Here is a 6,076-nt window from a genome sequence, read left to right as displayed (position 1 = left end):
TTCCAGAGGAGTACTAAGTACTATTCGGTACTAAGGCTTACTTGTCTGTCTATCTCTCCATCTGTTAGAGACGATCTTTATGTAGATATATCATCATCATCATCATCATCATCCCAGCCTATATACGTCCCACTGCTGGGCACAGGCCTCCTCTCAGAACAAGAGGGCTTGGGCCATAGTTCCCACGCGGGCCCAGTGCGGATTGGGAACTTCACACACACCATTGAATTGCTTCGCAGATTTGTGCAGGTTTCCTCACGATGTTTTCCTTCACCGCAAAGCAGATGTAGATATAGGGCCTGGACACATGTCGCCGGTACGGTGCCGTCTACGGTGTCACGGCGCGGTGCCGTCAAACGGCGTCGTGCCGAAACACGGTGCCGCGTACGGTGCCGTACACGGCGCCGCGAACGGCGTCGTACCACGGCGCGGTGCCGTGTACGACGCCGTGCACGGTGCATCGCTTGGTAGTTTAACTAGTTTTCGTTTTGCTGCTGAACGCATAACACGCAAGTACAACCATCGGTTCAAATATACAAAACAATTGTCGTTTTAAATATATACAAGTATACAGTTTTTGCCTTGACATGGACCAAGAAAAACGTATTCTCCTGCTCCTACTGCTAAGACGACGAATGAAGAAAAAACAGAAACGAAGATATTGGGTGAATCCATACTCCACTATTTACTTGCGTGTTATGCGTTCAGCAGCAAAACGTAAACTAGTTAAACTACCAAGCGATGCACCGTGCACGGCGTCGTACACGGCACCGCGCCGTGGTACGACGCCGTTCGCGGCGCCGTGTACGGCACCGTACGCGGCACCGTGTTTCGGCACGACGCCGTTTGAAGGCGCCGCGCCGTGACACCGTAGACGGCACCGTACCGGCGACATGTGTCCAGGCCCTTATACTAAAGAAGATTTAGCAATATATATATAATATATACTTATTACCTAATGTCGGCACTATTACGACAAGTAATAAAACCGGCTAAGAGCGTGTCGGACACGCCCAAGATAGGCTTCCGTTCCGTAGCTGTTACGAAGAAATCAAGTAATATTTTTTTCACCTCAGCACCTCAAACAGGCAGGTTTTGCTATGAGAAATCAGTGAGCAAAATCGCTTTTTTTTTTTAATGCTGAGTACAGTGTTGGTCTACTCACTGAACTCCAAATATTTGAACTTTACTTTGATCTGTCATTTCACTTCAACACGAAGAAAGCGAGAGATAGGATCAAATGTGTCGATTACGATCTTAAATTCAATTTTTATTATAAAAATATATCGATACATACCTAATAAATTACATGACAACGAAATATTTCCAAAATGTAAATTTTCCCGATCTTTTAATAAAGTATGCAACCTCGTTGCACGAAAGTCGCTTGTTTTGTTTTTTTAAAAAAGAATTCCGTATATTGCCTCTACAGTTGGAATAAATATTTGTTAAATTGAATGAATTTTTAACAAATCTATTTATTTTTATGTAATAGAAATCTTAATAAAATTAATTTTTAAAGGGAAATAAAATTCATATTTAAAGGGAAGTAAAATTCATATTTAAAGGTTTAATAACATTTATAATAAATTATACGTTTATTGTTCAACCTTTTTAATGACCCCAAGATTAGGGTTTTTGCAGTATTAAAAAATAAGTGTGACATATAGCACAAGAAGGTCTAAGTTCAAATTACAATGCATATTATGAGTATGAGATTTGTATTGTATCTACTGGGCACTTTTTTATGGTTTTAAATGTGATTATTATATTTGTTTCTTAATAATCCGATTATATTTTAAAAAAATGTGTTTGTTTTATAAATAGGTAGGTAAATGGGGTTTTACTCTTATGTTACATTTAAATGATGTTCTCGCTGCTGAGGTGAAAAATTGTATGTGTCACACGAGACCAAAGATTTTTTGCATCTCGTGTATTTGAATCCCTTGCTGCTCTCAGGATTCTAACCTAGAATCACTCGCTGACGCTCGTGATTCAATAATAGAATCCTTCGCTTACTCGGGATTCAAAATCAACACTCGCAACAAAAAACAACTTTGCTCTCTTGTTGCACAAATAACTATTAAGGCCTTTGTATTTTGTGAGGAATCTTCCAGTTTAGATAAAATATATTTTATACCTTAGGCTGCTGTTTACTCTTAAAGTAGGTAGAAATATTTTTGAAGCAAACTATAACGGAACGGAAGGAAAACTATAACGGATAAATACGTTATAGTTTTCCTTATAAGTTTGATATACTTACTACCATCATGATTTTTTTCAAAATTTTCAAACCAATAGTAACATAGCTTTTAGAGGGGGGGGGGGGACGCTCGATTTTAATGAAAATTTGTACTTTAAATTGAGGTCCCAAGTTATATAAAAACGTTAGATATAATGTTATTATTATTATTTTTTTATTTTTTTCCATGTAATGTATTTTTATGTGTATCTCTCTCTCTCTCTCTCTCTCATAATTTCATATTGTAAACGTTCATTATGTATAATTACATTATATATAACATGAAACACTATAATTTCATTAAGTATAATATAACGTTATATTAGTACCTATAACAGTTGTTTTATATACTTTCATGTTTGTGGGCTAAATTCATATTATATAACATACATAAGGTATACCGCTTATAATACGTTATAACTTCTTATATAACATTAATATGATATAATAGTGTTTTTCACCCTTTAATTTTTGTATTGCAAAGTTTTACTTCAAAATGTGTGCGAGCGAACGAAGCGAGCGAGCAAGACGGTTCGGAGCAGAAGCGACTTGGATAGTTTAGATTCAAGAAGGCTAAGGCAGGAGCGAAGCGGAACGTAGCTCCTACCTTAGCCTTCGATGTTAGATTTTTTTATAACAGCGAGGAAACCGTAAAAGTGTTTTTTATTTATATTTTTGAGCGTTATGTTTTCCGTTGTAAAATTAAATTAATGTTATATGTTTTGGTTGTTAGAGGTTGCGATTATTATATAATTTGATCGTTATGTCTCAAGTTATACGTAATGAATATGATATGTTTTTTTTTTATATATTCTAATACTTATCCTTAAATTGAATATTTCGCAAACAGATTACTGAATCGAAAAATCCTCTACAAAAGAAGTTTAGTTGTGCGAGTAGAATCGAACCTTGAATTTAAAGCCCCATGGTCAGAGGCATCCGTACATATAAGGAGCCCCATTCCGGGGAGGCCAGTGGGCGTCGCGGTGTTTTAAAGCCCCATGGTCAGAGGCACCCGTACATATAAGGAGCCCCATCCCGGGGAGGCCAGTGGGCGTCGCGATGTTTTAAAGCCCCATGGTCAGAGGCATCCGTACATATAAGGAGCCCCATCCCGGGGAGGCCAGTGGGCGTCGCGGTGTTTTAAAGCCCCATGGTCAGAGGCACCCGTACATATAAGGAGCCCCATCCCGGGGAGGCCAGTGGGCGTCGCGGTGTTTTAAAGCCCCATGGTCAGAGGCACCCGTACATATGAGGAGCCCCATTCCGGGGAGGCTAGTGGGCGTCGCGGTGTTTTAAAGCCCCATGGTCAGAGGCACCCGTACATATGAGGAGCCCCATTCCGGGGAGGCTAGTGGGCGTCGCGGTGTTTTAAAGCCCCATGGTCAGAGGCACCCGTACATATGAGGAGCCCCATTCCGGGGAGGCTAGTGGGCGTCGCGGTGTTTTAAAGCCCCATGGTCAGAGGCACCCGTACATATTATGAGGAGCCCCATCCCGGGAGGCCAGTGGGCGTCGTGGTGTTTTAAACCAGTGACCAGCTTCAAAAGTTCCTGGTCCAGGTTCCGGCCGTTGAAGTTTAAGTTATTTAAAGGAATTGTAGACTACCTTACCTACAGACTTGTTGTATATGTATGTAAGTACTTTATTATACCTACGTAAAACTCAAACACCATATTAAGTAAAAAATAAAACAACAAAACAAAAAGAGTACAAAAGCGAACTTATCCCTAAAAGGGATCTTTTTAAGCTAGTACCTGGTTTGAAAAGGAAAACTTAAAAGTTAGGCGAACAGTCTTTTATGTAGGTACAGTGAGAAGAAAGGAATTACTATTATTATTAAGGTCAATGTGTCCAAGACCGGCATACTTCATTTTTTTTTTACCTCGGAGTGATCTAGCTGCGTTAATTATTCACCTGCGTTAACAATTGTACTTGCATACGATGAAGAATTTCATAAATAATAGTTAAGCTATAGAGACAGATCATTTTATTCACAAATCAAGCAAAAAAATAGCATTTTCTAAAATTCGGCGAGTAGACGGACTTCCCGTGTAGTTTAAGGTAAGTCCGTCTAGTAATGATATCGGCCATACTATGGGTGCTTTTATGTAAGTATTCGAATCCTTAAAAAAAATGAAACAAGACAATGAAAAGTGTACTTTAAACGTGTTAACATAAGGTTTAGATTCGGAATAAACACAATTTTTCTTTTTCAAAGGCAAGTCCGGCATATATTACGTAAATGGGGTGGTAAACCTTTTTTGGCAAAAAAATATATAATAAGTACTTACTTATTTATAAGGTTTCCCAAATAAAGGATCAATTGAAATTTTAAAATGTATTTTAATAGTTTAATTTTTAATTTACTGAGATCAAAGAGGGTCACCTAGCACTGATAGTGCAAGCTTTGCTTAGTTTGGGGCTAATATTTATTTGATTATTTATTTATTTGATAGGTATTTTTAATTTATATTTTCGGTGACATAGTGCCACAGCATAGTGCTGAGGGTGAGGGACACATTTCCGTACTAGTTTCAAGATCAAAATGCCTTATGAAATCGTAATAATATTGAAATCGTAAAAACAGTTGGTAACTTCTGATTCAAGGGAAGTCCGGCATATGACGGACTTGCCTTGTACATAGTAGACGGACTTTCCAACTTAACGAAATTTTATTGTGATAAATGATGGTACGTATAATTACAAAAGTAAACCAATTTCTGATAAATTAAACACAGAATAAAGATAGCTGGTTCTTATATTACTTCTGTAGTTACTTTCTGGTGCAAAATCTTGTCACGAACTATTTTTAACAATTTTGTTAGCAGAGACCGTCGCACTATCATTTCGAGTTCCATACATGCAATTACTTGTTTAGGCGGATTGCTCTGAAGTTCGTTGTCACAGCGCCATCTGTTTTAGAGTGAGGGAACAAGCGCGACAAACTGCTTTATATACTGGACGCTAAAGCAGGAACCGCTTTCAAATTCAAAAGTTATAACGTGTTGACGGACTTGCCTTATAGACGGTCTTGCCCACATTGACCTTAACTTATTATTATTATTAAGGAAGAATTACTATCGTTTTTAGTATTTATTTAAAGATTTTTTTCAAGGCAGTCGTCTGTTTTTTCAATTCCTTAGTTTTTTAATGTCCCTGTGAAAATATAGGCTTAAAAGTGTTACAACATAGATATCTTTGGAATATTATCTTTCATTTGATACCCATATTGTTACAATAAAAAACAATATCCCTTCCATATTTTTTTCACGGACGCAATCCATATTAATATTATAAATGCGAAAGTGTGTGTGTTTGTATGTCTGTGTGTTTATATGTTTGTATGTTTGTCCGTCTTTCACGTCGAAAAGGATCGACGGATCGACGTGATAACCGAATTCCACACGGGCGGAGCCGCGGGCAAAAGCTAGTCTTGAAATATTTCCGACTATTTTGACGAATCTAATGGTACATCGGGTATAATAGGTATTATGTTGAAAATCATCTAGCCAGATAGGCTACATATAGATGCAAAGACATAGACATAGAATACATACATCATACGCTAGAAAAACATAACACTTCATCGGGCAGTCCGGTAAAAAAACTAAACTTATATTTGACAAGAACAGGAACAAACCATACGAGTATGTAGTAAGTACCTAGTAGTGTGCTAAAACAACTAAAAGACAGAATAGCATTTTCACGATTGTACTAATCGGCAGCGATTCGTTTAATGTAATGAACGAACACGCAGCAGGGCTACTACGAAACTCAGCGAGAAGGACGGTACCATACGAACTTCCAGTTTCGAGTTACGTAGTAGCCCTG

The sequence above is a fragment of the Choristoneura fumiferana genome, chromosome 5 (assembly GCF_025370935.1).
Source record: "Choristoneura fumiferana chromosome 5, NRCan_CFum_1, whole genome shotgun sequence".
Taxonomy (NCBI): Eukaryota; Metazoa; Arthropoda; class Insecta; order Lepidoptera; family Tortricidae; genus Choristoneura; species Choristoneura fumiferana.
This window is presented reverse-complemented; position numbering follows the sequence as displayed.